Below are 20,576 nucleotides of genomic sequence, written 5' to 3' on the forward strand. Positions count from 1 at the left end.
TGTTTGTGTTAGTAGAAGAGATCAGAAACTCATTGATTAATGAGGTAAGAGTGGAAAGACTTACTAATTTTTCAAAGAGGAAGACCTGCAAACATATCGTATAACTAAGGAGGTGCAGATACTGCTAGTCGTGGAGTTGAAGCAAATTTCATCATCTCTGCTTAAAACGAATTTATGGTATTGCTTTCAACCACTCAACTTGGTAAATCGTTCAGTTTAACAATCTTGCTAAAGTAAAGGACTTCGTCTCATTTGAGGTGAACGTTTTCCCACGTGTTTATATCCATTCCTATGAGTAATCTCAAACGAATCTATCCACAATAATCTCAAAAACTTGTATCAAATTATCGTTTAAGTTTCTCTGTTTTAAGCAAAATAAATTCAATTCTTTTTTTCGGCTCTCACAGGATTTGTTTCTCAGGCCCGGCAATCATCGTGATAGCTCGCCTCTGTACTCCCTCATTCTGTCCAAGTCTTTCCTCAAGTTGGGTATCCAGATCTGAACACAATATTCCAACTGACAGCAGTACAGTGGATACGTATATGAAGACAAAAACATTTCAATCTAACTCCGCGACCGACATTATTTACTCCTCCTTAGTTACAAATGATATCTATATGAAACGTCTATGCATCAATCTAATCTATAAGTGTCTGATATCGTCGCTGTTTGTATTCCTTCGTAAGTACATCCAATCCAACCAGCCACCTTAACATTCCACCCAAATACGCATAGCATACACGCCTCAGTATAACCCTAAGGTAGGCAGAGGGGCGTGGAGAGGGAGACACTGACTAATACAGAAGGTCTCGGCCGCTGCCCTCACCCTCAGCATGGTGTAAGTAGGTCAGCACCACCTCCCCCGACCGCTCCTACCAACCAACCACACTCCAGTCCTGGCCCTGACGTCACAATGTTCTAGGGAACATACCTCGTCCTTCCTTAACACCCTAACCCCTCTCATCCCTTCCCTGCTATAATTCTAGGTATACTGAATGCATTTAGGACTTAACATATGCGGTTACGATGCTCATGTGTTAGCGGAAAGTTTCAAATCACAAGAATCAATCTATCATGCACTGACTGGACGTGTTGCAGTCATCTACCATTCTTTACTGTACGCTACAGATACTGTACGCTACAGATACTGTACGCTACAAGTTACTGTACGATACAGATACTGTACGCTACAGATACTGTACGCTACAGTTACTGTACGATACAGATACTGTACGCTACAGTTACTGTACGATACAGATACTGTACGCTACAGGTACTGTCCGATACAGATACTGTACGCTACAGTTACTGTACGATACAGATACTGTACGCTACAGATACTGTACTCTACATATTGCAATACACTTAACACGAAATAATAGGGTTCCTAGTAATAGTTATTCATTTTGGTGATTCGTCCAATTCATATAACTATATTCTAAGATCCCTTACACTGCATACTATATCTTCAGCAGGAAAAATTCGATATCAATAAATTGATAAATTAACGGCAGTGTATGATCATAGGGACGATACAATATCAACTTTGCGACTAAAAATTCACATAGTTTATCGTGTATAAATCTTATCTCATAGCCCTCATATATATATATGTATATATATATATATATATATATATATATATATATATATATATATATATATATATATATATATATATATTCCTGGGGGTAGTGGAGAAACAATACTTCCCACGTATTCCCTGCGTGTCGTAAAAGGCGACTAAAAGGAGAGGGAGCGGGGGCTGGAAATCCTCCCCTCCCGTTTTTTTCCTTTTTTCTTTTCCCAAAAGAAGGAACAGAGAAGGGGGCCAAGTGAGGATATTCCCTCTAAGGCTCAGTCCTGTGTTCTTAATGCTACCTCGCTAATGCGGGAAATCTCGTGTGTATATATATGTATATATATATATATATATATATATATATATATATATATATATATATATATATATATATATATATATATATTGTTATTATTATACTTCGTCACTGTTTCCCGCGTTAGCGAGGTAACGCAAGGAAATAGACGAAAGAATGGCCCAACCCACCCTCATACACATGTATATACATACACATCCGCACACACACACACACACACACACACACACACACACACACACACACACACACATATATATTCTTGTACATCTGCACAACACTTTCTTTTTTCTAAAGCACTTACGTTAATTATCATGACATGACACGCGTCCTGAAAAGTTCGCGTGTCACATAATTACATTCATTAAGTGACACGTTATCATAACGATCCCGTAAATGACATTGGGTTGACACTCGTGGTGAAAGTCCCTTGTGTCACATAGTTGTATACATTAGTTGACACATATTGATGATGCAACTTGCACTAGACGTGTCCACATGCTGCAACATCCCCTCATACCATTTACTTATACAGTTTAACGAATGTAAAGGATCGTTAATCTCATCATCTAAGCATCAATAATGACCAGAGGGATTAACTTAAGAAACATCCAGGCCTGCACTCAACCATAGGGGATTAGGGCAAAGTCCAGGCTATCTTAACTAGGTGTCATGCTGTGCTCTGCAGCTTGCTGCTCGTTCAGGGGAGACACACACTGTGTTCAGGCTGCCTCTACCCAAAGGAGACAGCAGCATGTGGATGAGGGAAGAAGTGGAGTAAGAACAACATATCGCCGTCGACCGCTTTGTAACCCGGAGACTTCAACGAGCGGCCACGGAACCACGGACGACCGCTAAGTCCCGTTACCTTCGCACCTCTACGCCGGGGGTGAGCTCCTGCCCAGCACCTCTACACCGCTGCTACAAGCCATGCTATATGGTTCTCTTATATACGGTACCGGTGAGGAAGAATCTGTGATCATAGAGGAAGTACACAAGAGAGTATCAATCACTCTTACCTTGCTCTTTTTTCGTCTCTCCCAAAAGCAGTAAAGTTATATAAGCCTCTCTCCTTCTTGAGTGTCAGGGGACTCACTACATATCTCTGCTATGAGTCTATATAACTGGTTGAGTTTATTAAGTTCTCAAAGCAGGGCGTCCAAGAGCGGCGAAGAGCACGGGGGGAACTGAACCGGCGCTGGATGGCGAGGGAAGCGGACTGACGCAGCAGCACGCGCGTCTTGCTGAACACCACACCACCAGCACCACCACCAGACTGATGGTAGAAAACACGGAAGTTCTCCTCCTCCTCCCTCACTACACCTGCCCCATGACGCCACCCCATGAGTAATCTAGGGGTAGGATGAGTGAAGGAGGACCTGTGGTGGAGAGGGGAGGGAAGACCTTGGGAAGGGCAGGGCTCCTTTGGTCTTGACGAAGGTCGGGATTGCACACGGAGGGTCGATCTGTAATGCTGAGGAGGTCAGCTAATACATGTAACTACTCAGATTACAGTGGTACAGGTTCTTGTACCATTCGAATTACAGTGGTTTTGCAAGTGACTCTCCTGAAGTTATATATGTAACAAACTAAGAAATCATTTGTGACTCCAATTGAAGAAAAAGGCTGTAATTCAGACTAAACTGTTATTTCCGTGTAAAATCAGGTTTATGTAGAGGTTGTAAGAGATTCATATTAAACGAGCATTCATATGAGACTCACACTCAACATATTTGCAAGAGACTACAACGAAAATAAGTGTGTTTTGATTTAAGTTAGACAAGCCAGAACACTAACTGTGTGACACTTAAACTAAAACATACTTTCTTAAGTGACGAACTGAAATAATTATGTTTTCCAGGCTGAATCAGTTATACAAACTATATTGATCAAGATTATAGAATCTATCGTTCAATTCTATCGTTCAAAGTTATAACTGTCAGCCCGTCAGTACATGAGACTGCAACAGTGTCTGTAAGTCGACCAAAGACTGGCGAAGTCTGAGAATGGTTGTCGTCTAATTGTGAGAGGAGGCGGTGTCAAAAGGGCGAACCTGGTCTGTGTGAACCCGTGTGTTGTGAGGAGAGGCGGGTGGTGACGGCTGGTGGGAAAGGGAGTATATGTGGAGGGTGAGAGGTAAGAGGAGGAGTACGTGGAGGGTGAGAGGTAAGAGGAGTATGTGGAGGGTGAGAGGTAAGAGGAGTATGTGGAGGGTGAGAGGTAAGAGGAGTATGTGGAGGGTGAGAGGCAAGAGGAGTATGTAGAGGGTGAGAGGCATGAGGAGAATGTGGAGGGTGAGAGGTAAGAGGAGTATGTGGAGGGTGAGAGGTAAGAGGAGTAGTATGTGGAGGATGAAACGTAAGGAGAGTCTGTGGCTACACACTGTGAACAAAACACTGGTGAAGAGTGAGGCGTGCTGTGAGGGTGGACAGGTGAGGTACCTGCTGTGTACCGTGCCTGCATGAGAAGGCTGGCGGTCCTGCCTTGAGAGAGGCATTTCTGGCACACCCAGGTAAGGCAACATACACACACACACACACACACACACACACACACACAGCGTTACTAACTGCCCACAAGGGGTCAGTTCCGCATGGGTTCAAATCCTGGGCGCGGCACTCGGTCCATACCCAGACTTTGTGTTCATCTTCCTCCCAGAGCTGGTCGATAAATGAGCACCTGGCTTAGGCTGGGGTGTGTGTGTGTGTGTGTGTGTGTGTGTGTGTGTGTGTGTGTGTACACATATAGAAGTAATGACATCAGTTTAGGAGAAGGAGCCGCACGAGTGTAGAACTGCCTCCCCGTTCTGTACAAATGCGTAAATGTATAAATAATTACACACACACACACACACACACACACACACACACACACATACACACACACACATACACACACACACACATACAGAACGTTGAAAAGAATATTGTGAACGAGGCGGAGGACAATTCAAAATGTTTTTTCATAATTCATCAGGAGCCAATTGTCGGTTGAACAACGGCTCATCAGGCAAAGGGATTCAGAGGGGAGAGTTGTACAGGATGACGTCAAAACACACGAGTTGATGAATGGCAAGATGAGGAGTATTGTCACTATGGAAGACACTGGAGCCCCAGCACCGGTGAGACGGGACGGGGAAAAGGATTTGGAAACCATTGAAAAATTTTAAAAAAGACACATGCAAGCGACTAAATGGCATTGACTGGTATGAGACCCATGGACCAGATGACGATTCTTCATATGTGCTGAAAACGTGCGCAGCAAATGCGTCTAAAATATTGTTCAATATGTCGCTGGAGGAAGGTAAAGTGCCAAGGATATAGAGGAGAGGGAGAGCAAATGTTAAGCCCATTCTGAAGAAAATAGTCAATAATAAGAAATCTCGACTTATACGTCTATGAGAAAGCGACTTCTGCTCTAGATGAAAAAAAAAAAAAAAAGAAGGCTCAGTAGATTGTTCCTGGACTGTCAAAAAAAAAAAAAGTTGACATGGTACCACACAAGAAGCTGGTGAAGAACTTGGATCTTGAGGCAAGAAGATGAGAGAGACACTCCCCCGGTGTAGAGAACATTACAACAATGGAAGGAACAAGGGACACATGTTAGGTTAGCCACCTAGATATCAGTTGGGGGTCGCCAGTGGCGTACCACAGGTCTGTATCCAGGCACAATGTTCTTCTTGACCTTCGTATTTGACCTGCTCGAAGGACTGGATTCGTCTTTGTATATGTATGCGGATTATGCCAAGGTCAGGTAGGTCTTATTCTTTTAATGTTGGAGACCCCAGTTACAATCCACATCGAGGATAGACCTTAAACTGAAAGGCAAAGCGGGTTAATGAGAGGGGGAAACGAGAGGAAAAATATTTCAAAAATTTCGGGGAAATGAAATATTTGATCTTTCAAAAGAGCCAGGTTACAGTTATTAGGAGAAACATGAACGGGTAGAGAGTTCCAAAGCTCCGAGGGACAGGGAGAGATATTATGTAAAACCTGCTCACCCTTGAGCTATCAGCGGCCTCATAGCAATCATGTGATGGATTAACTTGCTGAGTAATACGTGCTTTGGCTAATGGTGGGGGGAACACAAGCAGCCAGTTCTCAGGACCAAAAACCAATGTATTACTCGTAGAAAAGGGAGAGCAAACCAACGCCGAGGCGAAGAGCAAAGGTTCAAGTTGTGAGGTTTGCCTGGAAGAGATGATAAGTCCAACTGGTGTAGACTAAACTTTGTTAGTTAGTATGTGGAGGAAGAACCATCCCAGATATTAGCAGTAACACACACAATGACGGATCAATGCTTTATGTAAAAGGAACAACTGTTTAGAGAAGTTACGGCTTCTAGAGAGGACTACCTGTTTCTTTGAGGCAGACTTGACTTTGTGAGATGACAAGTAAGACGTTACAGTAACAACAAGTATGATCACTGTGCTAAGTGGTGGCATTACAGATCCATCAAAAGAAACAGGAAAGTCGCAAAGGATTCTAAAGAGAAAGATAGGCTGAAATCTAGTTACGGAGTCATTAAACTTAACCAGGTTCCTTCCACCCCACTGAGATATCCTGTCCAAGTCTGGGTTTATAGAGGAAGTTGTGTCGAGACGAAAAAAAAAGATTTTTCGCAAGTTATTCCAGTCCGCGTCATTGAGGAGCCAGCTATCATGTTTAGAAGGTGCGGTTAAGAGAGATAAATCTACGAAAGCACTGCTATATGAACCAAGTGGGGCCGTAATTGTGTAACTGCACCGAGGGGGATTAGATGGGAAAAACAGATCCAGTGTTAGGGGAATGAGGGATTATTTGCTCTCCGTCACAGGAACGGAGAACGTAAGAGTTCCAGTTCCCCTTATCATCTATAAGGGAGGAGTTCAACTAATCCCTATGGTGTACGCTGAATGGTCATCTTACTAGTGAAGCAATGCCATACGATCCACCTACAGTGATCACTGGACTGCAGTCTGGTGGGAAGAGGGCAGGAGGGATACAGCTTAAGTGATGGTGTTCATACGCACGCTGCTGGCCTGCCCCAGCTTGCCGGGAGGGCCCATCCTACCTAGCCAGCAACGTATCATGGAGAGAGTGGGGATCCTCCTCAGGAGGCTATGAGGGGATCCTCCTCCTGAGACTATGAGGGGCTCCTCCTCCTAAGACTATGTGGGGGATCTTCCTCCTGAGACTATTAGGGGATCCTTCTTGGGAGGGAATGCGAGGATCCTTCCCCCGAGACTATGTGGGATCCTTTTCGGGAGGCTATGTGAGCATCTTCCTCGGTAGGCGATGTGGGGATCATGTAGATCGGTACGTGGAGAGGAGGCATAAGCAGCTCATGCTAAAGCTAGGATATCCGGGTGGTATGACTGCCTGAGCATAACTGGCCATTATAAACCTTTGCTTTTGATATTAGAGAGTTTGGCCGAATGGCTGCCTCCTCGCAGTCGACAGCCAAAACAATCAGCAACAGTCAGTATCATACAATGATACATCAGATACATCAAGACATGCGAGAAATATCAACAACTAGTTATGCTGAAGCCTCCGAGGTCATACGATGGCTGGGATGGCTGTTACTAAGCCAGACACGTACTGGAACTGAGGAAAAGAAGCAAAAATCATTCGAGGTCGCGGTCAAGGAGTGAGGAGGACGGACGACAGCAACCCTGTTCTGACTCGTCTGTCATGATCTTCAGACACGCTCGAGGACACACAATGGGACTGACGGTTTGTGAAACTTGGGCTCCGACCTGACATGTCAGGCTTGGCCGAGACAATGCATGACTGGGAACCTGGATATCCTCAAGGTAGGAAGTCGTTTACTTCAGCCAGGAAATAACGTGGCCTGAGTGACTGACTCTCCGGAAACATGGCCCGTGGTATAGATGAGAAGACCTACTTTCCTCTACATCTATACAATCCAGAGGAGGCGAGGGTGTTGCTGTTGTATACTGCATTTGTACAGCTCATACAAAGAACGAACTACAATGAACGCATACACTACGGATGCATATTCCAGTGAAGAATGGATAGAATATGGGTTTATTCAGGAGAAAGATTAGACGTGTACAATGTACGTAGTCGACGATAGAGATCTGTAGACAGGCATCTACTGTTCTAGAAGTTTGTAGAAAAATATATTGTCAAGCGAGAATTCTGTAGCATGAGTAGCTTGCAGACTGTGGCACGTGTGAGAATGAGAGATGTGTACTTTGGACGGTTTGCAGAATGAGGGGTTGTGTACTGGAAGTGGTCTGCAGAGTGATCGGACAGAGGCAGCAGGCAAGCAGGAGGTGTTCAGAGGGAGAGAAAGTCGTTGCCTAGTACACTGCAAGCTGCAGCAGCGAGACAGTGAGGAATGTGGACTAGGTAAAAGAACGAGAGAGTGGTGAAAGTAAATCAATTAACATACAGACGGACTGAAAGCAAGTCAAGAGAGATAGAGAGAGACCAGGTGGTAAACGAAAAGAGACAGACGCAGAGACGTCTTGTACCCCCGGTGTTTGTCACCAGGGTCGTGTATCTCACTGAGGGGACTAAAACAAATCTCTACAAGTCCCTCAGATCCACTTGGCCGTAGCCACCATTGGAACATTCAATATCGTAACTCACGGCAGCCAGAAAATCCATCTCTTCCTCCTCCGCCTCCAGGCTTCTCATCATTCCGTTCAAACTTAATAGCCTGGTTTAATGGCCGAAAAATTTTGCTCACTGAAGCGAAGATGACTGTCTATTAAGCCGGTGTTTACTTGGCACAAACTTCAGCATTCGATTCCCGGGGTTGGAATCTGCCAGAAAGTTGTGGTCGCTCCCTTCGCTCGGTTCAGTCATGTGGCCCGCTTTCCCTTGGCAATGTTTTCCCTCCTTTGTCGAGTTAATGACCTGTTGACGGATACCGTCACATATCTATTTCTCCCGCTGTTAAGGTTATGGAGCTTTATCTAGGAATCACTTTCCCGATATGCTTCACGGGAAAGCTGGTTTAGAAGCCATTACAGCAACTTTCCAATCGTGGTTTGGTTACGTCTCTCTGATTATTTTGCCAGTGTACTGAATCATCGCTTTCATTCTCTCCAACCTATCTCCCTCTGCATATGAATATATCACTTGCAGTTTGTACTTCCTTCCCTCTTTATTTCTCGTCTTCTTTCCTCTCTTTATTTCATTCCGTCTTCCTTTCACTTTCTTTATCCCCCCCTCTCTCTCTCTCCCTGCCATTCAGTTGGAAAGAATCGCAAAACTTATGAAACCTTACATACACTTAAGAACGTAAAAACAGCGCAGCCTATCCTAAAATATATTCGACATCCTGAAATGAAAAAGGTAATCTCAATACCGATCAGCAAATCAATTTTCCAATGATCGTCATCGCCAAACACACCACACGTTCTAAATTATCAAAGTCCCTTGCGTCAATAACATTCACATCATACACGTGAATGCAAACAAAGATGAAAATCATTCGTACAGGAACATCAAAAATCCCTGGAAAGGTTAACTGGAAACTATTTAGAAGCTTGTGGACGGAGCCTCTCATGGTGGGCGATGAGGCTGGTGGTCGACATGCCCTGACGTCTTCAGGGGACATGACCCTACTACGGTGTGGCCCCTGTGTGTCACAGTACCAGGGGCCTAGGACGAGTGGAACGGGTAAGTGGCGGAAGGCACGACAGCCTCCAAGTGACCCTCCCAGAGACGCCAGGCCGTCGCTCCCTTGGCAAGAGGAGTTGCGGGAGGTATAAGAAGCCACAGCGGCAGCAGGAAGAGAGGGAGGAGGCAGCATCAATAAGAAAAAGCAGAGTAGGAGCAGGAGTAGTAATAAAAGCAGACTCGACAGCAGCAGCAACTCGGGCTTACTCTGAGGACTAGGAGGGGCATCACCATCAGAAGGCACGAACACCAACAGAAAATAGAAACAGAAACAGGAGCGATAAGGTGAGACGGACAACAGCATCGTGATCAGGAGAAACAGTAGCAAGGAACAGGCTTGACACAAAGGTGAATATAAACATTGGTAGGGACATCAACACTGGAAAAAGCTGTGTAGATAATAAGGAGAGATAAGAAAGATGCAACAACAGAAGCGCAACAGTAGAAAGACAGCAAAAGGAGAAAGTGTAGCTCAGAGAATGGAATAACTGTTAATAGAAGCACGAGGAAGAGGTTTAGCTAGGAAAAACCAGACGGTGGAAGAACTATGGCCCCCACAAAAGCCGCCTGAAGAGGTACGGGACAGCAGCTGATGGGAGCAGAGCCAGAAGAGTCACCGGCAGCAGGAGGAGCAGCAGCAGCAGCAGCAGCAGGGGAAAGCGTTACGACATTTAGAGAGAGTACACAAGGGCCGCATCACCGGGGAGGATGGGACTGCTGCACCCTTCCAGTGCCCACAGGAGGGTCGTGACTTCCCTAGTACCATCTGAGGGGCACGGCTACTTCTCCCGTACCTCCTCCTCGTGCCTGCACGAAGGTAATGACTTACCCAGTACTACCAGAGGGGCGCGGCTGTACCTTCCGCTTCCCCAGTACATCTAGAGGATCTCTCCAGCGTCCCCAGAGCATCTGATCCATCAGAAGATCCCCACCCCCCTTCCGTTTGGCCGTCCCCAGAGTCGCCAGATTTACATTAACTTCTGACGAAAAAGAGTCAAACATTTTTGTCAAAAGTTCAGGAGACGTAAGAAAACTGGTGAAGATGGAAATTATGCAAACCTGATAAAACTTTTCTTTTCTCTTCCCTCAGGAGGTGATTGCTGTACCTTCAGAGGGGACTCCCCTGGGGAGCTGATTGCCGTACCTTCAGAGTACCCCTGGGGAGCTGATTGCCTTACGTTCAGACAGGTAGCCCATGGGAGGTGATTGCCGTACTTTCAGAAGGAAAATCCCCCTGGGAGGTGATTGGCGTGGGGAAATTTTAGAGGAAGCTTCCCCGAGGAGGTGATTGCTGTACCTTCAGAGGGGACTCCCCTGGGGAGCTGATTGCCTTACGTTCAGACAGAGTAGCCCATGGGAGGTGATTGCCGTACTTTCAGAAGGAACTCCCCCTGGGAGGTGATTGGCGTGGCGTACTTTTAGAGGAAGCTTCCCTGAGGAGGTGATTGCTGTACCTTCAGAGGGGACTCCCCTGGGGAGCTGATTGCCTTACGTTCAGACAGAGTAGCCCATGGGAGGTGATTGCCGTACTTTCAGAAGGAACTCCCCCTGGGAGGTGATTGGCGTGGCGTACTTTTAGAGGAAGCTTCCCTGAGGAGGTGATTGCTGTACCTTCAGAGGGGACTCCCCTGGGGAGCTGATTGCCGTACCTTCAGAGTACCCCTGGGGAGCTGATTGCCGTACCTTCAGAGTACCCCTGGGGAGCTGATTGCCGTACCTTCAGAGTACCCCTGGGGAGCTGATTGCCTTACGTTCAGACAGAGTAGCCCATGGGAGGTGATTGCCGTACTTTCAGAAGGAACTCCCCCTGGGAGGTGATTGGCGTGGCGTACTTTTAGAGGAAGCTTCCCTGAGGAGGTGATTGCTGTACCTTCAGAGGGGACTCCCCTGGGGAGCTGATTGCCGTACCTTCAGAGTACCCCTGGGGAGCTGATTGCCTTACGTTCAGACAGAGTAGCCCATGGGAGGTGATTGCCGTACTTTCAGAAGGAACTCCCCCTGGGAGGTGATTGGCGTGGCGTACTTTTAGAGGAAGCTTCCCTGAGGAGGTGATTGCTGTACCTTCAGAGGGGACTCCCCTGGGGAGCTGATTGCCTTACGTTCAGACAGAGTAGCCCATGGGAGGTGATTGCCGTACTTTCAGAAGGAACTCCCCCTGGGAGGTGATTGGCGTGGCGTACTTTTAGAGGAAGCTTCCCTGAGGAGGTGATTGCTGTACCTTCAGAGGGGACTCCCCTGGGGAGCTGATTGCCTTACGTTCAGACAGAGTAGCCCATGGGAGGTGATTGCCGTACTTTCAGAAGGAACTCCCCCTGGGAGGTGATTGGCGTGGCGTACTTTTAGAGGAAGCTTCCCTGAGGAGGTGATTGCTGTACCTTCAGAGGGGACTCCCCTGGGGAGCTGATTGCCTTACGTTCAGACAGAGTAGCCCATGGGAGGTGATTGCCGTACTTTCAGAAGGAACTCCCCCTGGGGAGCTGATTGCCTTACGTTCAGACAGAGTAGCCCATGGGAGGTGATTGCCGTACTTTCAGAAGGAACTCCCCCTGGGAGGTGATTGGCGTGGCGTACTTTTAGAGGAAGCTTCCCTGAGGAGGTGATTGCTGTACCTTCAGAGGGGACTCCCCTGGGGAGCTGATTGCCTTACGTTCAGACAGAGTAGCCCATGGGAGGTGATTGCCGTACTTTCAGAAGGAACTCCCCCTGGGAGGTGATTGGCGTGGCGTACTTTTAGAGGAAGCTTCCCTGAGGAGGTGATTGCTGTACCTTCAGAGGGGACTCCCCTGGGGAGCTGATTGCCGTACCTTCAGAGTACCCCTGGGGAGCTGATTGCCGTACCTTCAGAGTACCCCTGGGGAGCTGATTGCCTTACGTTCAGACAGAGTAGCCCATGGGAGGTGATTGCCGTACTTTCAGAAGGAACTCCCCCTGGGGAGCTGATTGCCGTACCTTCAGAGTACCCCTGGGGAGCTGATTGCCTTACGTTCAGACAGAGTAGCCCATGGGAGGTGATTGCCGTACTTTCAGAAGGAACTCCCCCTGGGAGGTGATTGGCGTGGCGTACTTTTAGAGGAAGCTTCCCTGAGGAGGTGATTGCTGTACCTTCAGAGGGGACTCCCCTGGGGAGCTGATTGCCGTACCTTCAGAGTACCCCTGGGGAGCTGATTGCCTTACGTTCAGACAGAGTAGCCCATGGGAGGTGATTGCCGTACTTTCAGAAGGAACTCCCCCTGGGAGGTGATTGGCGTGGCGTACTTTTAGAGGAAGCTTCCCTGAGGAGGTGATTGCTGTACCTTCAGAGGGGACTCCCCTGGGGAGCTGATTGCCGTACCTTCAGAGTACCCCTGGGGAGCTGATTGCCTTACGTTCAGACAGAGTAGCCCATGGGAGGTGATTGCCGTACTTTCAGAAGGAACTCCCCCTGGGAGGTGATTGGCGTGGCGTACTTTTAGAGGAAGCTTCCCTGAGGAGGTGATTGCTGTACCTTCAGAGGGGACTCCCCTGGGGAGCTGATTGCCGTACCTTCAGAGTACCCCTGGGGAGCTGATTGCCTTACGTTCAGACAGAGTAGCCCATGGGAGGTGATTGCCGTACTTTCAGAAGGAACTCCCCCTGGGAGGTGATTGGCGTGGCGTACTTTTAGAGGAAGCTTCCCTGAGGAGGTGATTGCTGTACCTTCAGAGGGGACTCCCCTGGGGAGCTGATTGCCGTACCTTCAGAGTACCCCTGGGGAGCTGATTGCCTTACGTTCAGACAGAGTAGCCCATGGGAGGTGATTGCCGTACTTTCAGAAGGAACTCCCCCTGGGGAGCTGATTGCCTTACGTTCAGACAGAGTAGCCCATGGGAGGTGATTGCCGTACTTTCAGAAGGAACTCCCCCTGGGAGGTGATTGGCGTGGCGTACTTTTAGAGGAAGCTTCCCTGAGGAGGTGATTGCTGTACCTTCAGAGGGGACTCCCCTGGGGAGCTGATTGCCGTACCTTCAGAGTACCCCTGGGGAGCTGATTGCCGTACCTTCAGAGTACCCCTGGGGAGCTGATTGCCGTACCTTCAGAGTACCCCTGGGGAGCTGATTGCCGTACCTTCAGAGTACCCCTGGGGAGCTGATTGCCGTACCTTCAGAGTACCCCTGGGGAGCTGATTGCCGTACCTTCAGAGTACCCCTGGGGAGCTGATTGCCTTACGTTCAGACAGAGTAGCCCATGGGAGGTGATTGCCGTACTTTCAGAAGGAACTCCCCCTGGGAGGTGATTGGCGTGGCGTACTTTTAGAGGAAGCTTCCCTGAGGAGGTGATTGCTGTACCTTCAGAGGGGACTCCCCTGGGGAGCTGATTGCCTTACGTTCAGACAGAGTAGCCCATGGGAGGTGATTGCCGTACTTTCAGAAGGAACTCCCCCTGGGAGGTGATTGGCGTGGCGTACTTTTAGAGGAAGCTTCCCTGAGGAGGTGATTGCTGTACCTTCAGAGGGGACTCCCCTGGGGAGCTGATTGCCGTACCTTCAGAGTACCCCTGGGGAGCTGATTGCCGTACCTTCAGAGTACCCCTGGGGAGCTGATTGCCGTACCTTCAGAGTACCCCTGGGGAGCTGATTGCCGTACCTTCAGAGTACCCCTGGGGAGCTGATTGCCGTACCTTCAGAGTACCCCTGGGGAGCTGATTGCCTTACGTTCAGACAGAGTAGCCCATGGGAGGTGATTGCCGTACTTTCAGAAGGAACTCCCCCTGGGGAGCTGATTGCCTTACGTTCAGACAGAGTAGCCCATGGGAGGTGATTGCCGTACTTTCAGAAGGAACTCCCCCTGGGGAGCTGATTGCCGTACCTTCAGAGTACCCCTGGGGAGCTGATTGCCGTACCTTCAGAGTACCCCTGGGGAGCTGATTGCCTTACGTTCAGACAGAGTAGCCCATGGGAGGTGATTGCCGTACTTTCAGAAGGAACTCCCCCTGGGGAGCTGATTGCCTTACGTTCAGACAGAGTAGCCCATGGGAGGTGATTGCCGTACTTTCAGAAGGAACTCCCCCTGGGAGGTGATTGGCGTGGCGTACTTTTAGAGGAAGCTTCCCTGAGGAGGTGATTGCTGTACCTTCAGAGGGGACTCCCCTGGGGAGCTGATTGCCTTACGTTCAGACAGAGTAGCCCATGGGAGGTGATTGCCGTACTTTCAGAAGGAACTCCCCCTGGGGAGCTGATTGCCTTACGTTCAGACAGAGTAGCCCATGGGAGGTGATTGCCGTACTTTCAGAAGGAACTCCCCCTGGGAGGTGATTGGCGTGGCGTACTTTTAGAGGAAGCTTCCCTGAGGAGGTGATTGCTGTACCTTCAGAGGGGACTCCCCTGGGGAGCTGATTGCCGTACCTTCAGAGTACCCCTGGGGAGCTGATTGCCGTACCTTCAGAGTACCCCTGGGGAGCTGATTGCCGTACCTTCAGAGTACCCCTGGGGAGCTGATTGCCTTACGTTCAGACAGAGTAGCCCATGGGAGGTGATTGCCGTACTTTCAGAAGGAACTCCCCCTGGGGAGCTGATTGCCTTACGTTCAGACAGAGTAGCCCATGGGAGGTGATTGCCGTACTTTCAGAAGGAACTCCCCCTGGGAGGTGATTGGCGTGGCGTACTTTTAGAGGAAGCTTCCCTGAGGAGGTGATTGCTGTACCTTCAGAGGGGACTCCCCTGGGGAGCTGATTGCCGTACCTTCAGAGTACCCCTGGGGAGCTGATTGCCTTACGTTCAGACAGAGTAGCCCATGGGAGGTGATTGCCGTACTTTCAGAAGGAACTCCCCCTGGGAGGTGATTGGCGTGGCGTACTTTTAGAGGAAGCTTCCCTGAGGAGGTGATTGCTGTACCTTCAGAGGGGACTCCCCTGGGGAGCTGATTGCCTTACGTTCAGACAGAGTAGCCCATGGGAGGTGATTGCCGTACTTTCAGAAGGAACTCCCCCTGGGAGGTGATTGGCGTGGCGTACTTTTAGAGGAAGCTTCCCTGAGGAGGTGATTGCTGTACCTTCAGAGGGGACTCCCCTGGGGAGCTGATTGCCGTACCTTCAGAGTACCCCTGGGGAGCTGATTGCCGTACCTTCAGAGTACCCCTGGGGAGCTGATTGCCTTACGTTCAGACAGAGTAGCCCATGGGAGGTGATTGCCGTACTTTCAGAAGGAACTCCCCCTGGGAGGTGATTGGCGTGGCGTACTTTTAGAGGAAGCTTCCCTGAGGAGGTGATTGCTGTACCTTCAGAGGGGACTCCCCTGGGGAGCTGATTGCCGTACCTTCAGAGTACCCCTGGGGAGCTGATTGCCTTACGTTCAGACAGAGTAGCCCATGGGAGGTGATTGCCGTACTTTCAGAAGGAACTCCCCCTGGGAGGTGATTGGCGTGGCGTACTTTTAGAGGAAGCTTCCCTGAGGAGGTGATTGCTGTACCTTCAGAGGGGACTCCCCTGGGGAGCTGATTGCCGTACCTTCAGAGTACCCCTGGGGAGCTGATTGCCGTACCTTCAGAGTACCCCTGGGGAGCTGATTGCCTTACGTTCAGACAGAGTAGCCCATGGGAGGTGATTGCCGTACTTTCAGAAGGAACTCCCCCTGGGAGGTGATTGGCGTGGCGTACTTTTAGAGGAAGCTTCCCTGAGGAGGTGATTGCTGTACCTTCAGAGGGGACTCCCCTGGGGAGCTGATTGCCTTACGTTCAGACAGAGTAGCCCATGGGAGGTGATTGCCAGGTAATAACGTTATCAAGAAGAAAACGGAACGAACCAAAGAGAAGAAGAACAGAGGATCTGCTTTGTAATATCTAGTTCTGGAGTCATGATTGTTACACGTGTTCGGTGTGTGTAACTGCAGCAAGTGAGAACTGCTAATAGACCCGTCCTACAGGCACACCCACACCCACACATCCGGAGGTGCACCTGGAGTCACATCTCCTCTCCCTGAGTGATGCCTTACCACTGACCAACATAAACAGTCTTCTAAATGACACTTGAATCAGCTTCCCAGTTGTTTACAATAATCAGTTGCCAGTTAGCCCTCCTGGCGGCTGGCGGACACCAGCGGAGGTGCGGAGCGAGGTTACCAGGCGCCACCAACACCACGTGCCGTAGCTGGTCACCTCTGGGTCTCTGTGTCTTCCTTGGTGACTCGTTGGTGAGTCCGGAGAGGACCTGTGTGGGCCAACAGTTTACAACTAGTTCCGGTGGGTTATGGTTATTGGTTAGGGTGGCATCGAATGATTGTTACGATGATTGCTGTGGTGATGATGATGACGATCATGATGATCATCATCATTGTGATGATGATGACGATCATGATGATCATCATCACTGTGATGATGATCTTACACTGATGGTAGAGATGAGCCACACATGTCAACACCAACACATCGGTGAACGTCACACGCAAACTCATTTCGCTGGTGACCCATTATGTTATTCGTCAGTTTCGTTCTCTCTCTCTCTCTCTCTCTCTCTCTCTCTCTCTCTCTCTCTCTCTCTCTCTCTCTCTCTCTATTCCAACGCCTTCCACTCCCTCTGTCTGTCCTCAGACGCAGGTAGACACCCCAGCTCCTGGTTGCTCACATTCGCCACTGCTTCATCATATGCAAACTCACGCTCTCCCACAGGTATGGAAATGTCTTTACATACAGCATAACAATTGAATATATGCACATCAGTCAACCCTACCGCGCGCTCACACACACACACACACACACACACACACACACACACACACGTGAGGAACTCTCCCTTCGTATTGTTCAAATAAACAGGTAAATACATGAACACGTTGAATTACAGGTCAATCTCCGTCACGTGTGGTTGATTAAACACTGGAAATCAGACAGCAAATACATAAGTATCACCTACCTGGAAGTCAATATGGATCAGGAAAAGGAGGCGGTGCAATACAAATCTTCTAGGCTAGACAGAGTGACTTCTGGTTTAGGGCAGAAAGATGGATGGATAGACTATAAAAGCTGGACTGCCAGAAAGCTTTTAACACTGCCGCATCGGAGGTTGATTAAGTAGTTACATGCACAGGCAGGAATAAGGGTAAGAATCCTGCAGGGAGGAAGCAAACGACGCAGGTTAGGGGAGCATTCTCGAAATGCGCTGGGGTCACTATTGGAGTGCCGGAGGGCTGAGAGTTGGGTCCATTGCCATTCTTGGTGTATGTAAATAACCCGTCTGACGGATTGGGCTCTACCTGGCCATGGTTGACGATACTGCCAAGGTTATTAGAGAGATAAAAGAGTGACGATCATTTGTTCCAGCATACAGGAGGTCCCGGACGAACTCCAAAGTTGGTCTGATAAGTTAATGGTCGACGAAATTCAATCGAAAAAGTACAAGGTAATGAGAATGTGACACAAAGAAAGGTCCGGTGCAGCTGTTACCCAGTTGGAGATACGGGAATTAATGTGTGAAAGAGACCCGTGGGTCATACCTGGCTTGTCGCCAGAGCTCATTATCAGAACTGCACTTAGGCTTTGGGTATATGGTAATCATACGAAAGTGTTTGACACTTCGAATTTTCCATTTTCTTATGGTTTTACCTGCATCTTACGTACACTCGCTACTTGCGTACTTTTTGTATCGATGGATAAGGAAATGTTCGGTATGCTATCCCCAACATAACAGACCAAAACTGAAATGTCTTTTATGATTTGGTCGCCGTACCTACAGTAGCACAAGGATCTACTTCTCTGGAGAGCAACTGAATGGCACCTGCACCAAGACGTCTGAGCTACAATGGGACGGACGAGGAATTAGGCAGTTGAAGTTATTAGGATGTTACTTAAAGACAGAAAGAGCACTGAAGGGTTTTGAGATACACAAGGCTTATGGTCCTGATGAGGTTGCCGCAGATGTGACGTAGAGGTGTGCTTGGCAAGTCACATCAAGTACTGTTTACTAAAACCGCTGAAGGACGGTGGTGCTAAGGGTATGGAAAAGGGTAAACGTCAAACCTACCCTGAGCAAAGGATACCAGGAAGTTGCACTACACAACAAACCAGTCTCAGTGACACGTTTGGTCTGTAAGATACTGGAAAAATATTGTGAGAGAGCAAACGGATGACCACTTGCAAAAGGGAAAACTATCTAAACGACAGAAAACACGGATTCGGAGGAAAGTCATATGAAACAAACTCCAAAAAACTTAAGATAATGAGCTCCATGTTAGACAAAAGAGGTCAGGCGGAGATTTGTGTACTTAGATTACCAGGAAACATCCTATCACATCACCAGACTGGTAAAGAAGCTGGATTTTCAGACAGGAGAAACGAGGAGACTCCTTCGATGGATAGAAAATTACTTTAGTGTAAGTAATGTCAGAAAAACCCGGTGTGCTGCAGGGCTCACTCCTGGCACCTCTGGTCTCTTATCATTTTTCTTATCGTGTGTAAATGACATGTCATGACCTCACACATGAATAGTTTGCGGATAATTCTAATGTCATAAGGGACGTAAAAGTGAAGAGGATTGTATCAATCTCTAATATTTCAATTAAGGCCTGGCCTTGATGTGGAACTTTGGGCCGTGACTGGAGCGTCCAACATAGAAAATATAAGAAGATAACTCACAAGGAGACCTAGACAAACTCCAAAATTGGACTGATGTATGGTTGGCGTGACCCAGTAATACCAGTGAATGAAAAATAATGAAAATGAATGAAAGCCTCAATACGGCTATCATGTTGCAGGATGTAACCTGTAGGAACCTGTGTGCGAGAAGGACTTTGTAGCAAACCTGTTGCCAAAGCCATAGTTCAGTGAAACTATAAAGGTGACAAAGCGTTTGTTGATCAATTTTAGAATCGCATTCCAATACTTGGGTAAGGAAAAATATTCGGCAAACTGTTACACTTTACATTGAGCCAAATCTCGAATATGCCTTCCATGCCTGGTCTCCGTACTTAAAAAAAGCACAAAGATCCAACAGAAAAGATCAAAAGGTGGACAGCAAGGACGATATCAGAGTTAAAGGAGCCGAGTTACAATGAGGGGTTTTAAATAAAAAGAATCTGTCCAACACAGAAAAAAAAAGAAGAGTAAGAGCTGACATGATCACAGCCTCTAAGTTTTTAAACCAATCTGACGACGTTAGTAGCGAAAAGACCTTCAAAAGATGCAATGACAGAACAACCATAACATTACGCAAAAACCTGTTAGAAAAGCTGTAAAGAAGAACTTTTAAAAAATAAGAATAGCAGATGACTGGAATGAGCCGAGTAATGGAAGTGAGGAGGTAGACAGCACACATGAGCTTTAAAAGATACCATAGAATTATTTCGAGAGATGGGACCCTACCAGTGTAGAACTCCCTCCCCGTACAGTACAAGTTGGTGATTACCAACAGGTTATTACACACACACACACACACAAAAGCACGAAGGACAGTCACCTACAATCCCCTAAAGAGAGAGAGAGAGAGAGAGAGAGAGAGAGAGAGAGAGAGAGAGAGAGAGAGAGAGAGAGAGAGAGAGAGAGAGAGAGAGAATATCCGACCCAGGAGCAGGTCCCCAGCCACGCGACCCGCGCGCCCCTTAGCAAGATAGACGCCTCACCTACATTCCACACACTCAGGACATCTACGTAAATGGCTCACATTTTTTCCCTCCAAGGACGTATAACACGCTAGTGGGGGGGGGGGGGGACTAGAACGTAAGGCGAGTTGAGATTTATGTGCAGTACCTTATAATAACCTCCAGTTAATACAGTCTTGTCCCCAGTGCACCTTGTGTGGCGTGGTGTTGTGTGGTACAGAGAGTTGTGTGGTACGGAGGTTCTGTGGTAGGTGTGTTGTGCGGGAAAAGGGGTTGCGCAGGAGAGGGTTGTGTGGTATAGGGGGTTGTCAGGCATGGAGTGATGTGCAATGCAGTACGGGCGTTGTGTAGTAAGGGAAATGTGTGGTATAACGTTATCTGGTACCAGATATTGGCGGCACAGTTGTGCGGGGCGGGGGTTGTGTGGCACGGGGGTTGTGTGGCACGGGGGCTGTCCAATACGGGGATTGTGTGGCATGGGGTGTTATGCGGTACTG

General features: G+C 48.2%; 1 protein-coding gene across 13 annotated transcripts in view; it reads right to left on the minus strand.

Moving 5' to 3' along the window:
- Window positions 1-20,576, minus strand: part of LOC139750261 (carboxypeptidase D-like) — a 273,624-nt gene that overhangs the window by 108,570 nt on the left and 144,478 nt on the right. For 2 of the 13 annotated variants that reach the window (XM_071664828.1, XM_071664821.1), the window contains exon 1: window positions 2,919-3,174. The exons of the other annotated variants lie outside the window; for them this stretch is intronic. The gene's annotated coding sequence lies outside the window, so the exon portion shown is untranslated. Of the gene's footprint in view, window positions 1-2,918; window positions 3,175-20,576 lie in introns of those variants that run through there. 13 annotated transcript variants of the gene reach the window in all.

Source organism: Panulirus ornatus, chromosome 9 (genome assembly GCF_036320965.1).
Source record: "Panulirus ornatus isolate Po-2019 chromosome 9, ASM3632096v1, whole genome shotgun sequence".
NCBI classification, from domain to species: Eukaryota; Metazoa; Arthropoda; class Malacostraca; order Decapoda; family Palinuridae; genus Panulirus; species Panulirus ornatus.